At 35.2% G+C, this 22,912-nt stretch overlaps 1 long non-coding RNA gene across 2 annotated transcripts; it reads right to left on the minus strand.

Moving 5' to 3' along the window:
* Window positions 1-18,787: 18,787 nt before the first annotated feature.
* LOC149611583 (uncharacterized) lies at window positions 18,788-19,582 on the minus strand. Of its 2 annotated transcripts, none has more exons than XR_016376409.1 (2): window positions 19,464-19,582; window positions 18,788-19,269 (listed from the first exon to the last, which is right to left on the minus strand). It is a non-coding gene; the product is annotated as an uncharacterized LOC149611583 (long non-coding RNA). The 2 variants fall into 2 exon arrangements; XR_016376408.1 differs by lacking the exon at window positions 19,464-19,582 and adding an exon at window positions 19,324-19,367.
* Window positions 19,583-22,912: the final 3,330 nt, after the last annotated feature.

A 22,912-nucleotide genomic window follows, 5' to 3' on the forward strand; every position in this document is an offset into this window, starting at 1 on the left:
CACTCTTTCTGTTCTATGTTTCACTCTTTCTGTCCTATGTTTCACTCTTTCTGTTCTATGTTTCACTCGTTCTGTCCTATGTTTCACTCTTTCTGTTCTATGTTTCACTCTTTCTGTTCTAGGTTTCACTCTTTCTGTTCTAGGTTTCACTCTTTCTGTTTTATGTTTCACTCTTTCTGTTCTATGTTTCACTCTTTCTGTTCTATGTTTCACTCTTTCTGACCTATGTTTCACTCTTTCTGACCTATGTTTCACTCTTTCTGTTCTATGTTTCACTCTTTCTGTTCTATGTTTCACTCTTTCTGTTCTATGTTTCACTCTTTCTGTTCTATGTTTCACTCTTTCATTTCTATGTTTCACTCTTTCTGTTCTATGTTTCACTCTTTCTGTTCTATGTTTCACTCTTTCTGTTCTATGTTTCACTCTTTCTGTTCTATGTTTCACTCTTTCTGTCCTAGGTTTCACTCTTTCTGTCCTATGTTTCACTCTTTCTGTCCTATGTTTCACTCGTTCTGTCCTATGTTTCACTCTTTCTGTTCTATGTTTCACTCTTTCTGTTCTATGTTTCACTCTTTCTGTCCTAGGTTTCACTCTTTCTGTCCTATGTTTCACTCTTTCTGTCCTATGTTTCACTCGTTCTGTCCTATGTTTCACTCTTTCTGTTCTAGGTTTCACTCTTTCTGTTCTAGGTTTCACTCTTTCTGTTCTAAGTTTCACTCTTTCTGTTCTATGTTTCACTCTTTCTGTTCTATGTTTCACTCTTTCTGTTCTATGTTTCACTCTTTCTGTCCTATGTTTCACTCTTTCTGTCCTATGCTTCACTGGTTCTGTCCTATGTTTCACTCTTCTGTTCTAGGTTTCACTCTTTCTGTTCTAGGTTTCACTCTTTCTGTTCTAGGTTTCACTCTTTCTGTTCTATGTTTCACTCTTTCTGTTCTATGTTTCACTCTTTCTGTTCTATGTTTCACTCTTTCTGTTCTATGTTTCACTCGTTCTGTCCTATGTTTCACTCTTTCTGTTCTATGTTTCACTCTTTCTGTTCTATGTTTCACTCTTTCTGTTCTATGTTTCACTCTTTCTGTCCTATGTTTCACTCTTTCTGTCCTATGCTTCACTCGTTCTGTCCTATGTTTCACTCTTCTGTTCTAGGTTTCACTCTTTCTGTTCTAGGTTTCACTCTTTCTGTTCTAGGTTTCACTCTTTCTGTTCTATGTTTCACTCTTTCTGTTCTATGTTTCACTCTTTCTGTTCTATGTTTCACTCTTTCTGTTCTATGTTTCACTCGTTCTGTCCTATGTTTCACTCTTTCTGTTCTATGTTTCACTCTTTCTGTTCTAGGTTTCACTCTTTCTGTTCTAGGTTTCACTCTTTCTGTTTTATGTTTCACTCTTTCTGTTCTATGTTTCACTCTTTCTGTTCTATGTTTCACTCTTTCTGACCTATGTTTCACTCTTTCTGACCTATGTTTCACTCTTTCTGTTCTATGTTTCACTCTTTCTGTTCTATGTTTCACTCTTTCTGTTCTATGTTTCACTCTTTCTGTTCTATGTTTCACTCTTTCATTTCTATGTTTCACTCTTTCTGTTCTATGTTTCACTCTTTCTGTTCTATGTTTCACTCTTTCTGTTCTGTTTCACTCTTTCTGTTCTATGTTTCACTCTTTCTGTTCTATGTTTCACTCTTTCTGTCCTAGGTTTCACTCTTTCTGTCGTATGTTTCACTCTTTCTGTCCTATGTTTCACTCGTTCTGTCCTATGTTTCACTCGTTCTGTCCTATGTTTCACTCTTTCTGTTCTAGGTTTCACTCTTTCTGTTCTAGGTTTCACTCTTTCTGTTCTAAGTTTCACTCTTTCTGTTCTATGTTTCACTCTTTCTGTTCTATGTTTCACTCTTTCTGTTCTATGTTTCACTCTTTCTGTCCTATGTTTCACTCTTTCTGTCCTCTGTTTCACTCTTTCTGTTCTAGGTTTCACTCTTTCTGTTCTATGTTTCACTCTTTCATTTCTATGTTTCACTCTTTCTGTTCTATGTTTCACTCTTTCTGTTCTATGTTTCACTCTTTCTGTTCTGTTTCACTCTTTCTGTTCTATGTTTCACTCTTTCTGTTCTATGTTTCACTCTTTCTGTCCTATGCTTCACTCTTTCTGTCCTAGGTTTCACTCTTTCGGTCCTAGGTTTCACTCATTCTGTCCTAGGTTTCACTCGTTCTGTCCTAGGTTTCACTCGTTCTGTCCTATGTTTCACTCTTCTGTTCTAGGTTTCACTCTTTCTGTTCTAGGTTTCACTCTTTCTGTTCTAGGTTTCACTCTTTCTGTTCTATGTTTCACTCTTTCTGTTCTATGTTTCACTCTTTCATTTCTATGTTTCACTCTTTCTGTTCTATGTTTCACTCTTTCTGTTCTATGTTTCACTCTTTCTGTTCTATGTTTCACTCTTTCTGTTCTATGTTTCACTCTTTCTGTCCTAGGTTTCACTCTTTCTGTCCTATGTTTCACTCTTTCTGTCCTATGTTTCACTCGTTCTGTCCTATGTTTCACTCTTTCTGTTCTAGGTTTCACTCTTTCTGTTCTAGGTTTCACTCTTTCTGTTCTAGGTTTCACTCTTTCTGTTCTTTGTTTCACTCTTTCTGTTCTATGTTTCACTCTTTCTGTCCTATGTTTCACTCTTTCTGTCCTATGCTTCACTCTTTCTGTCCTAGGTTTCACTCTTTCGGTCCTAGGTTTCACTCGTTCTGTCCTATGTTTCACTCGTTCTGTCCTATGTTTCACTCTTCTGTTCTAGGTTTCACTCTTTCTGTTCTAGGTTTCACTCTTTCTGTTCTAGGTTTCACTCTTTCTGTTCTATGTTTCACTCTTTCTGTTCTATGTTTCACTCTTTCTGTTCTATGTTTCACTCTTTCTGTTCTATGTTTCACTCTTTCTGTTCTATGTTTCACTCTTTCTGTTCTATGTTTCACTCTTTCTGTCCTATGCTTCACTCTTTCTGTTCTATGTTTCACTCTTTCTGTTCTATGTTTCACTCTTTCTGTTCTATGTTTCACTCTTTCTGTTCTATGTTTCACTCTTTCTGTTCTATGTTTCACTCTTTCTGTTCTATGTTTCACTCTTTCTGTCCTAGGTTTCACTCTTTCTGTTCTATGTTTCACTCTTTCTGTTCCATGTTTCACTCGTTCTGTAATATGTTTCACTCTTTCTGTTCTATGTTTCACTCTTTCTGTTCTAGGTTTCACTCTTTCTGTTGTAGGTTTCACTCTTCTCTGTTTTATGTTTCACTCTTTCTGTTCTATGTTTCACTCTTTCTGTTCTATGTTTCACTCTTTCTGACCTATGTTTCACTCTTTCTGACCTATGTTTCACTCTTTCTGTTCTATGTTTCACTCTTTCTGTTCTATGTTTCACTCTTTCTGTTCTATGTTTCACTCTTTCTGTTCTATGTTTCACTCTTTCATTTCTATGTTTCACTCTTTCTGTTCTATGTTTCACTCTTTCTGTTCTATGTTTCACTCTTTCTGTTCTAGGTTTCACTCTTTCTGTTCTAGGTTTCACTCTTTTTGTTCTATGTTTCACTCTTTCTGTTCTATGTTTCACTCTTTCTGTTCTATGTTTCACTCTTTCTGTTCTATGTTTCACTCTTTCTGTCCTATGTTTCACTCTTTCTGTCCTATGCTTCACTCTTTCTGTCCTAGGTTTCACTCTTTCGGTCCTAGGTTTCACTCATTCTGTCCTAGGTTTCACTCGTTCTGTCCTAGGTTTCACTCGTTCTGTCCTATGTTTCACTCTTCTGTTCTAGGTTTCACTCTTTCTGTTCTAGGTTTCACTCTTTCTGTTCTAGGTTTCACTCTTTCTGTTCTATGTTTCACTCTTTCTGTTCTATGTTTCACTCTTTCATTTCTATGTTTCACTCTTTCTGTTCTATGTTTCACTCTTTCTGTTCTATGTTTCACTCTTTCTGTTCTATGTTTCACTCTTTCTGTTCTATGTTTCACTCTTTCTGTCCTAGGTTTCACTCTTTCTGTCCTATGTTTCACTCTTTCTGTCCTATGTTTCACTCGTTCTGTCCTATGTTTCACTCTTTCTGTTCTAGGTTTCACTCTTTCTGTTCTAGGTTTCACTCTTTCTGTTCTAGGTTTCACTCTTTCTGTTCTTTGTTTCACTCTTTCTGTTCTATGTTTCACTCTTTCTGTCCTATGTTTCACTCTTTCTGTCCTATGCTTCACTCTTTCTGTCCTAGGTTTCACTCTTTCGGTCCTAGGTTTCACTCGTTCTGTCCTATGTTTCACTCGTTCTGTCCTATGTTTCACTCTTCTGTTCTAGGTTTCACTCTTTCTGTTCTAGGTTTCACTCTTTCTGTTCTAGGTTTCACTCTTTCTGTTCTATGTTTCACTCTTTCTGTTCTATGTTTCACTCTTTCTGTTCTATGTTTCACTCTTTCTGTTCTATGTTTCACTCTTTCTGTTCTATGTTTCACTCTTTCTGTTCTATGTTTCACTCTTTCTGTCCTATGCTTCACTCTTTCTGTTCTATGTTTCACTCTTTCTGTTCTATGTTTCACTCTTTCTGTTCTATGTTTCACTCTTTCTGTTCTATGTTTCACTCTTTCTGTTCTATGTTTCACTCTTTCTGTTCTATGTTTCACTCTTTCTGTTCTATGTTTCACTCTTTCTGTCCTAGGTTTCACTCTTTCTGTTCTATGTTTCACTCTTTCTGTTCTATGTTTCACTCGTTCTGTCCTATGTTTCACTCTTTCTGTTCTATGTTTCACTCTTTCTGTTCTAGGTTTCACTCTTTCTGTTGTAGGTTTCACTCTTCTCTGTTTTATGTTTCACTCTTTCTGTTCTATGTTTCACTCTTTCTGTTCTATGTTTCACTCTTTCTGACCTATGTTTCACTCTTTCTGACCTATGTTTCACTCTTTCTGTTCTATGTTTCACTCTTTCTGTTCTATGTTTCACTCTTTCTGTTCTATGTTTCACTCTTTCTGTTCTATGTTTCACTCTTTCATTTCTATGTTTCACTCTTTCTGTTCTATGTTTCACTCTTTCTGTTCTATGTTTCACTCTTTCTGTTCTATGTTTCACTCTTTCTGTTCTAGGTTTCACTCTTTCTGTTCTAGGTTTCACTCTTTTTGTTCTATGTTTCACTCTTTCTGTTCTATGTTTCACTCTTTCTTTTCTATGTTTCACTCTTTCTGTCCTATGTTTCACTCTTTCTGTCCTATGCTTCACTCTTTCTGTCCTAGGTTTCACTCTTTCGGTCCTAGGTTTCACTCGATCTGTCCTATGTTTCACTCGTTCTGTCCTATGTTTCACTCTTCTGTTCTAGGTTTCACTCTTTCTGTTCTAGGTTTCACTCTTTCTGTTCTAGGTTTCACTCTTTCTGTTCTATGTTTCACTCTTTCTGTTCTATGTTTCACTCTTTCTGTTCTATGTTTCACTCTTTCTGTCCTAGGTTTCACTCTTTCTGTTCTATGTTTCACTCTTTCTGTTCTATGTTTCACTGGTTCTGTCCTATGTTTCACTCTTTCTGTTCTATGTTTCACTCTTTCTGTTCTAGGTTTCACTCTTTCTGTTCTAGGTTTCACTCTTTCTGTTTTATGTTTCACTCTTTCTGTTCTATGTTTCACTCTTTCTGTTCTATGTTTCACTCTTTCTGACCTATGTTTCACTCTTTCTGACCTATGTTTCACTCTTTCTGTTCTATGTTTCACTCTTTCTGTTCTATGTTTCACTCTTTCTGTTCTATGTTTCACTCTTTCTGTTCTATGTTTCACTGGTTCTGTCCTATGTTTCACTCTTTCTGTTCTATGTTTCACTCTTTCTGTTCTAGGTTTCACTCTTTCTGTTCTAGGTTTCACTCTTTCTGTTTTATGTTTCACTCTTTCTGTTCTATGTTTCACTCTTTCTGTTCTATGTTTCACTCTTTCTGACCTATGTTTCACTCTTTCTGACCTATGTTTCACTCTTTCTGTTCTATGTTTCACTCTTTCTGTTCTATGTTTCACTCTTTCTGTTCTATGTTTCACTCTTTCTGTTCTATGTTTCACTCTTTCATTTCTATGTTTCACTCTTTCTGTTCTATGTTTCACTCTTTCTGTTCTAGGTTTCACTCTTTCTGTTCTAGGTTTCACTCTTTCTGTTCTATGTTTCACTCTTTCTGTTCTATGTTTCACTCTTTCTGTTCTATGTTTCACTCTTTCTGTCCTATGTTTCACTCTTTCTGTCCTATGCTTCACTCTTTCTGTCCTAGGTTTCACTCTTTCGGTCCTAGGTTTCACTCGTTCTGTCCTATGTTTCACTCGTTCTGTCCTATGTTTCACTCTTCTGTTCTAGGTTTCACTCTTTCTGTTCTAGGTTTCACTCTTTCTGTTCTAGGTTTCACTCTTTCTGTTCTATGTTTCACTCTATCTGTTCTATGTTTCACTCTTTCTGTTCTATGTTTCACTCTTTCTGTTCTATGTTTCACTCTTTCTGTTCTATGTTTCACTCTTTCTGTTCTATGTTTCACTCTTTCTGTTCTATGTTTCACTCTTTCTGTCCTATGCTTCACTCTTTCTGTTCTATGTTTCACTCTTTCTGTTCTATGTTTCACTCTTTCTGTCCTATGTTTCACTCTTTCTGTCCTATGCTTCACTCTTTCTGTCCTAGGTTTCACTCTTTCGGTCCTAGGTTTCACTCGTTCTGTCCTATGTTTCACTCGTTCTGTCCTATGTTTCACTCTTTCTGTTCTATGTTTCACTCTTTCTGTCCTAGGTTTCACTCTTTCTGTTCTATGTTTCACTCTTTCTGTTCGATGTTTCACTCGTTCTGTCCTATGTTTCACTCTTTCTGTTCTATGTTTCACTCTTTCTGTTCTAGGTTTCACTCTTTCTGTTCTAGGTTTCACTCTTTCTGTTTTATGTTTCACTCTTTCTGTTCTATGTTTCACTCTTTCTGTTCTATGTTTCACTCTTTCTGACCTATGTTTCACTCTTTCTGACCTATGTTTCACTCTTTCTGTTCTATGTTTCACTCTTTCTGTTCTATGTTTCACTCTTTCTGTTCTATGTTTCACTCTTTCTGTTCTATGTTTCACTCTTTCTGTTCTATGTTTCACTCTTTCTGTCCTAGGTTTCACTCTTTCTGTTCTATGTTTCACTCTTTCTGTTCCATGTTTCACTCGTTCTGTCCTATGTTTCACTCTTTCTGTTCTATGTTTCACTCTTTCTGTTCTAGGTTTCACTCTTTCTGTTGTAGGTTTCACTCTTCTCTGTTTTATGTTTCACTCTTTCTGTTCTATGTTTCACTCTTTCTGTTCTATGTTTCACTCTTTCTGACCTATGTTTCACTCTTTCTGACCTATGTTTCACTCTTTCTGTTCTATGTTTCACTCTTTCTGTTCTATGTTTCACTCTTTCTGTTCTATGTTTCACTCTTTCTGTTCTATGTTTCACTCTTTCATTTCTATGTTTCACTCTTTCTGTTCTATGTTTCACTCTTTCTGTTCTATGTTTCACTCTTTCTGTTCTATGTTTCACTCTTTCTGTTCTATGTTTCACTCTTTCTGTTCTAGGTTTCACTCTTTCTGTTCTAGGTTTCACTCTTTTTGTTCTATGTTTCACTCTTTCTGTTCTATGTTTCACTCTTTCTGTTCTATGTTTCACTCTTTCTGTTCTATGTTTCACTCTTTCTGTCCTATGTTTCACTCTTTCTGTCCTATGCTTCACTCTTTCTGTCCTAGGTTTCACTCTTTCGGTCCTAGGTTTCACTCATTCTGTCCTAGGTTTCACTCGTTCTGTCCTAGGTTTCACTCGTTCTGTCCTATGTTTCACTCTTCTGTTCTAGGTTTCACTCTTTCTGTTCTAGGTTTCACTCTTTCTGTTCTAGGTTTCACTCTTTCTGTTCTATGTTTCACTCTTTCTGTTCTATGTTTCACTCTTTCATTTCTATGTTTCACTCTTTCTGTTCTATGTTTCACTCTTTCTGTTCTATGTTTCACTCTTTCTGTTCTATGTTTCACTCTTTCTGTTCTATGTTTCACTCTTTCTGTCCTAGGTTTCACTCTTTCTGTCCTATGTTTCACTCTTTCTGTCCTATGTTTCACTCGTTCTGTCCTATGTTTCACTCTTTCTGTTCTAGGTTTCACTCTTTCTGTTCTAGGTTTCACTCTTTCTGTTCTAGGTTTCACTCTTTCTGTTCTTTGTTTCACTCTTTCTGTTCTATGTTTCACTCTTTCTGTCCTATGTTTCACTCTTTCTGTCCTATGCTTCACTCTTTCTGTCCTAGGTTTCACTCTTTCGGTCCTAGGTTTCACTCGTTCTGTCCTATGTTTCACTCGTTCTGTCCTATGTTTCACTCTTCTGTTCTAGGTTTCACTCTTTCTGTTCTAGGTTTCACTCTTTCTGTTCTAGGTTTCACTCTTTCTGTTCTATGTTTCACTCTTTCTGTTCTATGTTTCACTCTTTCTGTTCTATGTTTCACTCTTTCTGTTCTATGTTTCACTCTTTCTGTTCTATGTTTCACTCTTTCTGTTCTATGTTTCACTCTTTCTGTCCTATGCTTCACTCTTTCTGTTCTATGTTTCACTCTTTCTGTTCTATGTTTCACTCTTTCTGTTCTATGTTTCACTCTTTCTGTTCTATGTTTCACTCTTTCTGTTCTATGTTTCACTCTTTCTGTTCTATGTTTCACTCTTTCTGTTCTATGTTTCACTCTTTCTGTCCTAGGTTTCACTCTTTCTGTTCTATGTTTCACTCTTTCTGTTCTATGTTTCACTCGTTCTGTCCTATGTTTCACTCTTTCTGTTCTATGTTTCACTCTTTCTGTTCTAGGTTTCACTCTTTCTGTTGTAGGTTTCACTCTTCTCTGTTTTATGTTTCACTCTTTCTGTTCTATGTTTCACTCTTTCTGTTCTATGTTTCACTCTTTCTGACCTATGTTTCACTCTTTCTGACCTATGTTTCACTCTTTCTGTTCTATGTTTCACTCTTTCTGTTCTATGTTTCACTCTTTCTGTTCTATGTTTCACTCTTTCTGTTCTATGTTTCACTCTTTCATTTCTATGTTTCACTCTTTCTGTTCTATGTTTCACTCTTTCTGTTCTATGTTTCACTCTTTCTGTTCTATGTTTCACTCTTTCTGTTCTAGGTTTCACTCTTTCTGTTCTAGGTTTCACTCTTTTTGTTCTATGTTTCACTCTTTCTGTTCTATGTTTCACTCTTTCTTTTCTATGTTTCACTCTTTCTGTCCTATGTTTCACTCTTTCTGTCCTATGCTTCACTCTTTCTGTCCTAGGTTTCACTCTTTCGGTCCTAGGTTTCACTCGATCTGTCCTATGTTTCACTCGTTCTGTCCTATGTTTCACTCTTCTGTTCTAGGTTTCACTCTTTCTGTTCTAGGTTTCACTCTTTCTGTTCTAGGTTTCACTCTTTCTGTTCTATGTTTCACTCTTTCTGTTCTATGTTTCACTCTTTCTGTTCTATGTTTCACTCTTTCTGTCCTAGGTTTCACTCTTTCTGTTCTATGTTTCACTCTTTCTGTTCTATGTTTCACTGGTTCTGTCCTATGTTTCACTCTTTCTGTTCTATGTTTCACTCTTTCTGTTCTAGGTTTCACTCTTTCTGTTCTAGGTTTCACTCTTTCTGTTTTATGTTTCACTCTTTCTGTTCTATGTTTCACTCTTTCTGTTCTATGTTTCACTCTTTCTGACCTATGTTTCACTCTTTCTGACCTATGTTTCACTCTTTCTGTTCTATGTTTCACTCTTTCTGTTCTATGTTTCACTCTTTCTGTTCTATGTTTCACTCTTTCTGTTCTATGTTTCACTGGTTCTGTCCTATGTTTCACTCTTTCTGTTCTATGTTTCACTCTTTCTGTTCTAGGTTTCACTCTTTCTGTTCTAGGTTTCACTCTTTCTGTTTTATGTTTCACTCTTTCTGTTCTATGTTTCACTCTTTCTGTTCTATGTTTCACTCTTTCTGACCTATGTTTCACTCTTTCTGACCTATGTTTCACTCTTTCTGTTCTATGTTTCACTCTTTCTGTTCTATGTTTCACTCTTTCTGTTCTATGTTTCACTCTTTCTGTTCTATGTTTCACTCTTTCATTTCTATGTTTCACTCTTTCTGTTCTATGTTTCACTCTTTCTGTTCTAGGTTTCACTCTTTCTGTTCTAGGTTTCACTCTTTCTGTTCTATGTTTCACTCTTTCTGTTCTATGTTTCACTCTTTCTGTTCTATGTTTCACTCTTTCTGTCCTATGTTTCACTCTTTCTGTCCTATGCTTCACTCTTTCTGTCCTAGGTTTCACTCTTTCGGTCCTAGGTTTCACTCGTTCTGTCCTATGTTTCACTCGTTCTGTCCTATGTTTCACTCTTCTGTTCTAGGTTTCACTCTTTCTGTTCTAGGTTTCACTCTTTCTGTTCTAGGTTTCACTCTTTCTGTTCTATGTTTCACTCTATCTGTTCTATGTTTCACTCTTTCTGTTCTATGTTTCACTCTTTCTGTTCTATGTTTCACTCTTTCTGTTCTATGTTTCACTCTTTCTGTTCTATGTTTCACTCTTTCTGTTCTATGTTTCACTCTTTCTGTCCTATGCTTCACTCTTTCTGTTCTATGTTTCACTCTTTCTGTTCTATGTTTCACTCTTTCTGTCCTATGTTTCACTCTTTCTGTCCTATGCTTCACTCTTTCTGTCCTAGGTTTCACTCTTTCGGTCCTAGGTTTCACTCGTTCTGTCCTATGTTTCACTCGTTCTGTCCTATGTTTCACTCTTTCTGTTCTATGTTTCACTCTTTCTGTCCTAGGTTTCACTCTTTCTGTTCTATGTTTCACTCTTTCTGTTCGATGTTTCACTCGTTCTGTCCTATGTTTCACTCTTTCTGTTCTATGTTTCACTCTTTCTGTTCTAGGTTTCACTCTTTCTGTTCTAGGTTTCACTCTTTCTGTTTTATGTTTCACTCTTTCTGTTCTATGTTTCACTCTTTCTGTTCTATGTTTCACTCTTTCTGACCTATGTTTCACTCTTTCTGACCTATGTTTCACTCTTTCTGTTCTATGTTTCACTCTTTCTGTTCTATGTTTCACTCTTTCTGTTCTATGTTTCACTCTTTCTGTTCTATGTTTCACTCTTTCATTTCTATGTTTCACTCTTTCTGTTCTATGTTTCACTCTTTCTATTCTATGTTTCACTCTTTCTGTTCTATGTTTCACTCTTTCTGTTCTATGTTTCACTCTTTCTGTTCTAGGTTTCACTCTTTCTGTTCTAGGTTTCACTCTTTCTGTTCTATGTTTCACTCTTTCTGTTCTATGTTTCACTCTTTCTGTTGTATGTTTCACTCTTTCTGTTCTATGTTTCACTCTTTCTGTCCTATGTTTCACTCTTTCTGTTCAAAGTTTCACTCTTTCTTTCAAATCTTCACCATTTATGATTAAAGTTTCACCATTTATGATTAAAGTTTCACCATTTATGTTTAAAGTTTCACCATTTATGTTTAAAGTTTCACCCTTTATGTTTAAAGTTTCACTATTTCTGTACAAAGTTTCACTATTTATGTTCAGGGTTTCATTCTTTCTCATCAAAGTTTCACTCTTTATGTTCAAAGTTTCACTCTTTTTTTGTTCAAAGTTTCACTCTTTATTTACAAAGTTTCACTATTTCTGTTCAAAGTTACACTCTCTCTGTTCAAAGTTTCAGCATTTATGTTTAAAGTTTCACCATTTATGTTTAAAGTTTCACCATTTATGTTTAAAGCTTCACCCTTTATGTTTAAAGTTTCACTATTTCTGTTCAAAGTTTCACTATTTATGTTCAAGGTTTCATTCTTTCTGATCAAACTTTCACTCTTTATGTTCAAAGTTTCACTCTTTTTTTGTTCAAAGTTTCACTCTTTATGTACAAAGTTACACTATTTTTGTTCAAAGTTACACTCTCTCTGTTCAAAGTTTCAGCATTTATGTTTAAAGTTTCACCATTTATGTTTAAAGTTTCACCATTTATGTTTAAAGTTTCACTATTTATGTTCAAATTTTCACTATTTATGTTCAATTTTTCCCTGTTTCTGTTTAGACATTTCTTATTTCTGCTGAAACGTTTTAATTGCTGTTCAAACTTTTCTTATTTGTGCTGATACGTTTTTTATTACTTTTCAAACTTTTGTTGTTCCTGCTGAAACGTTTCAAACTTCTTATTTTGTTGCAAGCTTATTTATCCTTTTTCCTCAAGCTTTTCATGTTTCTGTTCTAATTTGAATTATTTCGGCGATTTAATTCCTTTTTCCGAAATTCTACATCGCTTTACTAATTTCTATGGTTTTGAAATCGAATTTCAATGTTCCATAACCAAAATTCCCATGTGATATAAATGTGATGAATACCTTATTACCTAATAATGTATGAATTCCTAGAATATAAACGTCTTACTCTTAATCGGAATACATTAATCTATGATTTTAAATTACTTTAGTATAGTGAGATTTGGAACTCGAGATAAACTCCTAATCCAACTGCAAAAGTTTGTATGGAAAACGAATTTTCAAGGTGAAAGATACGTAGTTTAAAACGGATGATTTCAAAGTTCAGACTAAATAACAGAAAATCAATGAAACACCATCTCCTCATTAACATTAATTTATGTTTTGATATTATTGCAGTTTGGTTTCTAATATGTTTATAGGTATTAACGTTACAGAAAACGTTTTCAAATGACAGAATTCCGATTAAGTTTTCTTCACAAGGAACTAAAAAAGTGGCTGAAAGTGACATGAAGTGTCTATAATTCATTTTAAAGTATCGGCAAATCACTAAAAATTGGTTAAAGTTTCGACAAGTGTTTAGTAAACGTTTCGTTATTCGACTTAAATATATCCGATATTGTTAATATATGACTATTATAAAACAGATAATGAAGTTGAATGACGAAAAAGAGGTCGAAAGTGTTGTTAATCTACTAAAATTCGGATGAAACTGATGTGAAATGAAAGCATTCGATTGAAAGCGAACTAATACGACTAAGAAAGTGGATAAGAAAGTTTTGTTAAACTACTAAAATGTGGTTCAAATCACATTCAAAGGAACTAAAAAGCAGTTGGACGTTCATGAAATGACTAAAGTACAATTGTAAGTAATGTGTTTAATATTTTTATAAATTTTACAAGGGTATAAATACTTCTCGCAGATCTCAACAGTGTGTGAAACTTGATCACACGCATGTTACCAGTTACGTTGAAATTTAAAAATATCATTTAACCACTTTGGAACAGAAAAACTCCAATGCAAAAACAGATGGACACGCGTAGGTTCAATAGAGAATGATGTACCACAGATATTGGATGGATGTGTCAAGGCTGCCAATCTCAAGACCGGGTGAGGGCCGCCACACGCGTTTTTTTTCTCCCCGGTGCGTGTTTTATTAGGCGGCCCTCTCCCGGTCTTGAGATTGGCAGCCTTGACACATCCATCCAATGTCTGTGGTACATCATTCTCTATTGAACCTACGCGTGTCCATCTGTTTATGCATTGGAGTTTTTCTGTTCCAAAGTGGTTAAATGATATTTTTAAATTTCAACGTAACATCGAAATGACGATGATACCGATAAAAGAGATGCGGATTTATTAGACGTTGCACTTTATAATTTATCACCGGTGAAATTTCCATTTATCAAACTGATAAGAAAGTGTGTCTTGAGAAGATCTTTACTGCTAAAATAAACAGACTGGGATAAATTCTGCGTTCAAAACCTTGGTTTATTATAAAAAAACGTCTTGGTTTAGACCAAGGCCGAAAAAACAAACGATATGTGTGAGGTTTATCATTTGACTGAAGTTTCAGATATTGCAATTGTTTTAGTTATTTTTATCCATTTAATCCTTAATCAATACTAAATTCAATCAACTGGTTTTACTGTTAATCGATCCATTCCCTCTAAATTAATTTAAAAAATTACATATCTACGCTTTTTCAAGAACAATTACATTTTCCGAAAACATTTTATCATGAAATTAATTATTTTGAGGGGAGTACGTGTTGAGGTGTCAATGTTGAATATTTGAAATATTCTACTGACTTACTAAAAAGAGCAGGTGAACTTTGACATAATTCGAAAGGACAATGTAAATATTTAATAGTGAATGCCAAGCAAGGGTGTTGCACGAATTTATACATTTAATTTCGTATATCAAAATGCTACATTTCTATTGTCGCCCCTATGAAGAAAAGATTGCACTGCAATTTCCCTCTCCGTGCTTTAGAATTTCTTGGTCATAATTCAGTCTTTATTAGAAACGTCACCACCCCTTTCTACATTGTTGGCGCTACTTGTACACCGGTTACGTATTACGTGTAATCATTTTAGTATGCATAAAGACCATTTCGGAAAACACACAGGGGCAAGGCCACCATTGGGGTATTCTCTCTCACACCAAGGGTCACCGCCAGACTGTGCCAAAGTTCACTACAGGTAAGAGGCTAGTCAACTCTCACTGCCTATAGCGGTGCTTCTAGGAAAGAGAGAGAGAAGACCTCAATGGTGGCATCACCCCTGTGTTTTAATTATCTGTATGTAATTTCCAAAATGGTCCACTCACTTACAAATGTACACCGATTGCACTGAGTTATCGGTCCTTCAGGCGCTAGCGAGTGTCAGGCCACAGCCGTAATCATTCATGTACACGAATGTTTTATAGTTTTAGGTTATTAAGGTTGGCGGGCAAGTCCGGAGAGTCATGTGCCTTTCACTAATGTGAAAAGGTTTCGAACTATATGATAATATTGGCTGAGTGTGTTGCGACGGCTCAGATGACCCATGCACTGGAACAACTGGTGTTTGTTAAATTGTATATATTGGGAATATGGAGGAAGGGGGGGGGAGTTACATCAAAAGCGCATACATTAAAATAAAATAATATATTTTTCGTGTGCTACAGAGTGCCACCTACTAAAAGAAACCACACAGGATAAACGTTGTTGCTTTGTCTTAAGAAGACGACATTAGTTTATAAATTAGTTTGAGCAAAAGAAGTTATTTATCATAATTTCTTGAACGTCAGTCTTCTCAGAAACTTACTACAGATTTAAACTTTTTTGGTGCAAATTTCAAAATTTGTCAAGCCAGCCTTAATTAAAACTATGCCCGTCAAGGTGCTTTCAAGTTAGTAATTATCGACACAAAATCCCTTCAAAATAATTAATTTCATGATAAAATGTTTTCGGAAAATGTAATTGTTCTTGAAAAAGCGTAGATATGTAATTTTTTAAATTAATTTAGAGGGAATGGATCGATTAACAGTAAAATCAGTTGATTGAATTTAATATTGATTAAGGATTAAATGGATAAAAATAACTAAAACAATTGCAATATCTGAAACTTCAGTCAAATGATAAACCTCACACATATCGTTTGTTTTTTCGGCCTTGGTCTAAACCAAGACGTTTTTTTTATAATATCTTTCACTTCAGTCTTAATGTAATTAAAATTTGAATAATTTTATTTTTGCTTTACCGTCATACATTTGCTTAAAGAAGTTCCTAATTATCGTTAATTACATTTAACTTATATCCAATAACATTGATTTCGATAAGCATATAATGTTGTACTTTATTTATGAAAGAAGTTTAAAAACGACGGTATTTGAAATATGGAAGACAAATATTTGTTTCGTACACTGTATACATATACAGTGTTGTCGAGATCAGACCAATATTTGCAACCACTAAACTCATGACGCATGGTAAGACTAATGGTATTGCCGTCTTAGGTACTTCTCGTCCGTTAAGGCTTGATGTAGGGGGATAAGATTATAGCGGTAGTAATGCCCTTGTAAACTGGCACGAACAGTAGAATGGCTTAGTGCAACTTCATGTTCCACCGCTCTACTACTAGCATGAGATTGGCTTCAAAACTTTCTACGATGTCAAAGTCTCTATCCTCATTACAGACTACAGTCTCTTCTACGTTCACGATCTTGCACTACCGAAATCACGAAGGTTCTCGCAACCAAAGGTTGTCGGTGTGGAGACCGTTCGGCATAAAGCACTGCCTTTAGTTGAACGTTACCGCGACCTTCACCCAAAATAAACGTGCTGTCCAATTTTTCCTGGTTAGAATAGGTTGGCATTTTGCTAGGAAACGCGATTAACTACTGAAATTCTGCTGCTTAGCTGCACTGAAAGACCCTGTATATGATCTAAAGAGACTGGAAGTTCCTCAAAGTTGAGTTTTCAAAGATTGCCAGCTTGAGCAGGTCATGGTGTGTTTAGTGGTGAAGGTCGCTTTAACGTTCGACACGTGACACCACGGTATGTTCGGTCCTCCAATGTCCTGACCCCTGACCCAATAGGTCCAAACAATTACCATCCTGGTTTTTCGGCTCAGCGTTGCGATATTGCCGGTCCCATTTGAAATACAAGGTCTGTAGTGTTACAATTGTAACAATACGCCTGTTAAAAAGGCACAAGTACTGAAAAAAGAAACCATTGTAATAATGGTTGGCCAATTTTTAAACACCCCTAACCTTAAACTGGACAAAATAAGGAATACACAAAGGTTTCTTTGAGAATAACTTTGAAGCAGAAGGTCCGAGTTGTCTGTGGAACCGAGAAAAAAGGCCGTAGTGAAAAGTAATCGTCGTTACGTAGCAGTTAGGATCGAATTTAATTAGTTAGTCTCGTCTCTTAGCAAAATGCCAGTGTATTCAAACCAGGGCAAATTAAACATGATGTTTACGAGGATTACCCAAGACGGCAAAACCTTGCGTGAAATAGTTGAAGCCGATTCATTATTTTTAGAAATGTACTGTTCTCTGACGAGGCTATTTAGGGATGGTACCTTAAACCTTCATAACGTGCATTTTTGGGAGGCCATTCTTGGGAACAAATTATCGGACCCTTTTTCTTGATAAGAAAATCTCTGAAGGCATTTATTTGGCCTTCCTGCGTCATGAGTTCGTTGCTTGTAAAGTTATTGCAAGACTTGGACAGATGAAGAGTGCCTGCACCACAATGGTAATCACATTGAACATTTACGTTGACGTTGATGTGTAACCAAACAGATTCGAGGTTGTAATTTGAGGCCCAAATTCCAAGACTAATCGTAAGACTGTGTTTTAAAATTTTTTGTTGCTCCCCCCACTTGACTGGTATGCTAGGTGATATTTCTGAAGAAGAAAATTTATGTAATTAGGGACAGCGTGAGATGACTAGCGATTTGGCTTAGTTATGGGCTAGACGCCCTTGTTTTAATGGCAACATTATTACATTGAATGTTGCCAGATTAAATTGTTGCTGGTGATTTTGCGAACTATGTTAATGATATATTAAAATTTAAATGGAAAAGTTTCATTTTGACACATTCCTTACCCTAATATTTTGTATTTGGAGCCTATTAATGTATTATAGTGATAATGTAATTAATTTTAGTGTTAAATAGGAAAACATTTAGGCTGAAAGAACAACTCGCGTAGTTTGATCTTAAATTATTATTTCAGTTAAAGGTTATCTAAAGTTACCCAAAAAACCTGTACTTTCGATTAATTTCACGTTAAATATGGTTATTAAGTTGAAATTAACGGCTTATCTTCTTTTACTAGCGTTATTTCAGTTTATTATACGAGTTTCAACAAGAAATTCTCCCTAATTGCAAACTTTAGAGAAGTGACTGTTTGACTCTTGCGGAACAATCACTATTTTGCCCCAAAACTTTTAAATATCGCTCCTTTCCAATGGCTCTCTTTTCAATATGGAAAAATGCTTTTAAATGACAATTTAATTAATCGTAAGAATTAAACAGGAAAGTGGAGGCTGGGTGAAAGATAAATGTAGTTTTAATTTTAATTTGTTAGTTTAATTATAAGGTATCCAAGAATTTAACCAAAACACGAATCTTTCACATTAATTATACTTGATTGAGTTTAATTTAACGGCTTATCTTGTTTATCTAGTGTGGATTTAGTTTATAATATAAGTTTCAATAAAATATTAATTTTAATTGCAATTACCCTAAAATTTTAATGTATGCGCTTTTTATGTATTTTAATGATCATTTAAATAAATTTAAAAGTGAAATAGGAAACATCTGTGGCTGTACGAAAAACTTGTGATGTTTTAATCTTAATTTGAGCGTGGTTCGTGAGAGTGGATTAAGCTTAAAATATATTTGAATTTTTTTACCCTAATTGCAATGTTTAGTGCAGTTTAATATTTTTTCGACATATTTAGTTTTTAACCCAAAACTTTTGAATTTCGCGGCAATTAATGTACTTTAAAGATAGTTTAAATTAACTTAAGTGTGAAATAGAAAATATTGGGCTTTACCAATGGCTTGGGTAGTTTTAATCATAATTAAACAGTTTATTTAAAAGTTATTTGAGCTTTTATCCAAAAATGTATATTTTGGTTTAATTTCACGTTAATTATATTAAATTGAGTTAAAATTAACGTAGGATTGTGTTTTGGCAGTGTACATTTAGGTTATAAAATGAGTTTAAATGCATGCATTACCTTAATTACAATTTTTAGTGGAGTTTTCGATTCTCATTTTACGCAAAACTTTTGAATTTCGCGCCTATTAAGGTACTTTGGAGATAATTTAAATTATTTTAAGTGTGAAAGAGAAAACATGGAGCTTTACCAACGGCTTGGGTAGATACAGTCTTGATCAAGAACATCATTTAAGAGTTTTCTGAGTTTTCATCCAAAAAATGTATATTTGGGGTTTAATTTCACGTTAATTATACTTAATTAAGTTGAAATTGACTTGTCGCCAGTGCTCATTAAGCTTATAAAATGACTTTCAACAATTAATTCACCTTAATTCTAATGTTTAGAGGAGTTTTTGATTATTTCCAACAAATTGCGTTCAATTTTTATCATATCCTGTGCTAGGTTTGTGGTAACATAAAGATTATCTATACAATATGTTAATGAATGATGTTATTCTATAGTTTAGCTTGAATACCAGTAATTAAATCAAATACCTATACAATTCATAGCAATTTAAACCAATAAACAAACGGCAATGTGGACTGTGGAAATAGCAAACAACGTAACCCTCCGTTTCTAACGTGGTTACGTTGAGAGAATCTGTGATGTAAACCTGAAAATTATTTCACTAATTAAATTATATAACGACACTGTCCTACTGCATTAACCAGTACCACTGTTACTTATGAATTAAACAATCCACTGTTGGTAACAAATGATAACGTAACATCACAGTATGACTGATTCAATACGATCAAAATTGTTTTAACGAATAATCTGGTCCTCTACATTGGTTTAGTTTCAGGAATTATATCACACACCTTCACAATTAGTAGCATTTTAGTGAGATTAACAAATAATGAAACCGTGTATACCTGTCCTCAAATGAGAATGTTGAATTATATGCGCTAACGTAAACAACACTTTTAACTGCCGTAGGGAAAACACATTGAGCATTTTGTCATCTTTCCTGTAATATTTTGAAGTTGAATTCTTCACAGGGTGAAAACACTACCGTTTATTTCTAAACCATAATAACTTGGATAGATATGCCATTTTTTACTTAAAACTAGAAGCGTCAACAAACAGTCATGATGAATACAGTATTAAGTTACGGGTTACGTAGCGTAAAACCTAGGCCCTAGGGTTAGGATTTGTAGCATGAATCGAAGCAGACTGCGTATTTTTGTAATTGCAATCCAAAACAGTGCTGGAAATAAGCTTTCTTATAATCTTTAAAAGGAAAGACACTATAAACACTACATTACATAGACAAACTAAAACTTAAGCCTTGGCCGTAAAGAACGTCGAAAAGCTTACTTCAAAAGCTATAAAAACCTCTATTAACTGTAATTATTTACCTGAATTACTTACGTATTTCTTATTAAGGGTGCTACAATTAGAAAATACATATAAAGGTGCTCAAGCTCGGATGAAATACCAGCGTCTACTGCTAAGAAATTAGGAAAATCAGCAAGAAACCCAACATTTGAAATTTGTCAACGTAACTTGTTAGCACCCACAAACCTAGGCCCTTCTAGTTGTCAACGAGAACGAAATGAAGAAATAGGTTAAAGCGCGCTATAAGGTTAGGCTGACATCTGACCCAAAAGTAATTTTTTGACGTACTATCTTAATTAGTTAAATTACAAAAATTAGAATTCATTAATTAAAAATCGAAACAGGTAAGTTTCTCATTTAAGAAATGCTTGTTAATTTAGAAGTATTCCGAAAACTAACTTCGCTATAGTTTTTCCGTATGGCCGGCTTCAATTGCCTTAAAAAACCGAAAATTTTTAACGCTTTTTCTATGGGACGCTAACCCTAAAAACTGTGAATTTTCCTTTAACATTACGGAAGGGAGTCATGTCATATCTACAAGGGCCTACCGGCCCTGTAGAATTTTAGCAGACGACGTTTACGATGATTTCTCCTATTTTGATGTTGAAGTTTTGGGGTTAATATAGTGTTGCCCCGTTTGCCGTGAAAGGCTGGCGAATCTGGGTAAACGTAGTCCTTGACTTAAAGAGCTTATAGTGGCCCGACCAGGGCTCTACATAAGGCACTAGTCAAGGCATTTGACTACTAAAAAAAATGCCTTGACTACTAAAATAAATCGAAATCTGGGGGTTCACTAGTCAACTTGACTAGTAAAAAAAAATGTCCCAAATAGTCGTAAACCATGCGTCTCACTAGTCAGTGACTACAAAAAAATTGGAATAGGGGGGCTCACTAGTCAGGCTGACTACTAAAAAAAATATCCTTATGTAGAGCCCTGGGCCAAACAGGGTCCTGTATGACGTCACTAACTTAGACCAATTAGGGGCCATATGTAAGTCATGTGACAAAAATACTCGGGAATTGGACGAAACAGGTCGTCTGCATGTATGCTTCAAGATATGAATCGTTTGACAGACCTAGGCTTAATGAAACCATTATTAAAGGCTTTGTTTTATTTGGAAATAGAGACCTACCTGTTTTGTAAATGTTCGGTCCCAAAAGGAAGTCACAAATAAAGTTGAGTAATCATTTCTCTAATAAAAAAAACGTTCCAAGGATTGCATTATATCTATTCACATGAAATAACAGTTTTACCTGACTAATTAGACCACGGAAGTACAAAAAATTAGTTAAAAAATAGGGTCAGACTATTGCCACACACACACAAAATGTGTAAGGGAGTTTGCGTGGCAATAGCACGGAGACTATTGCCATACAATGTGTGCCACACTCACACAAAATGTGTAAGAGAGTGTGTCAATCCTAACAGTGCTATACTATTAGAACACAAAATACAATTGCGGGGACTATTGACAGACACATTTGTACCTATGACAATTAGTTAATTATTTTCCATTTAGAAAGTTCACAGGTTCTACGATCCTGTATAATTATTTCAAATATTTTCGTCCCTAATCCAATTAACCTCGACAGGCGGGCCACCGTACTGATAGGCCCATCACTATTGACACACACAAAATGTGACCTTCTATTTTAATGTAAAAATTTAATTAACTTGTCCAAGGGAACTGTGTGGGAATTGTTGATTGGCTATTCCCACACACTGTGTGGCAATAGTCACTCCCTTAAAGGTATTCGTACTCACATACATATTACTCGTATGAACCTAACCTAATACATTCTAATTAATAATTACTTTAAATATTTCAAATCTGTGAAAGTAGTTTTAAATCTTTAAATCTGTCTCGCAAAGGTTTTAAAAATAAAATGTATTTACCAGATTAGCTCTTGAATTTCTTTTCTTCACTTTTAATGTCAATTTTGTGGGAAATTCGCAAATGTTCTTTAAAATCTTCACTATATTTTGCTGTAAAAGTACAGTCATCTTCTTTACATATCTTTATATCTTTTTCATTTGGAAGAGGAAGTGAAGAAGATTTTCTATGAGTGTAAAACCATGACTTGGTTCGAAATTCTTTTTTACAGCCACAAACTTTGTAGAACACTTTCTTTCATGAGCTTTCAGCCATTTGTATCGAAAATTAAAATAAACTCTTAAATACAGACATAAATTAACAATACTGTTACTGCCTTAGAGGCTTAGTCAGATAGCCAACTGAGCTAGTGAGCTATGTCTTAAAAGCGCGGGAATAACTTCAAAAAGGGAAAAGGGCACGTGGTGAACAGAAAAAGGTAAACAAGCCATAGGTCCCGCCTCTATCGAAGTATAACTCCCATAGGTCTATGTGAATGACGTCATACAGGACCCTGTAGGGCCACTATCCGCTCGTCTCCTACGGCCGTATTCTGCAGAAAAAGAATGCTCCTCCCCCAGACTCAAGCTCACTGATTAGTCGGTCAGGATCGAACTTATTGCTGATGGTTTGATATCATGCTGATGACGCCATTTTGACCTAGGGGTGGGGATTGGATGTCCATATGGGCAGGACCTGAACATTCTGGTTCAGTTCAGCTCTTTAAGTAATCGGAACTATATTTTGGTGCAAGGCCAGTTAACACAGCTTGAAAGTGTTGAACTTTTAATGGTCAGTGCAAGAGACCTTTGACCTTACTGTTCAGTGTACCGTGCCATCTAGCGCCGAAACCCCTAATCAGACTTGAAAAATTTCACGAACTTTCATTTCGATAGTTTTTACTGCACGAAATAAGGTAATGTAATAATGATGATTGAATGATTATATTTAAAATGTGACTTTTAATTTTTAACAAACATTCGTTTTAATCGTTTTGTTTTCCCTTGTCATGTTTGTAATTTGTCAAATACAAAAATAAATGAAATTCTTAAATAGGAAATGAAACTGTTAATTTGTCTCACATTGTAATATACTTTAGTTTTTCTTGTCGTATAAACATAATAATCATACGCTTTCAAAGACTTTTCACAGTAGAAATGCAAGTGTACGACCGGGTAGTTTACCTTTAGTTGCCAAATGTCCAGTTGAACGAACATGAAAGCCATAGGCTTCGTGTGGATATCCCTTC

Source organism: Phalangium opilio, unplaced genomic scaffold, assembly GCF_054372755.1.
Source record: "Phalangium opilio isolate 3A_F unplaced genomic scaffold, DU_Popi_V2 ptg000246l_1, whole genome shotgun sequence".
Lineage (NCBI taxonomy): Eukaryota > Metazoa > Arthropoda > Arachnida > Opiliones > Phalangiidae > Phalangium > Phalangium opilio.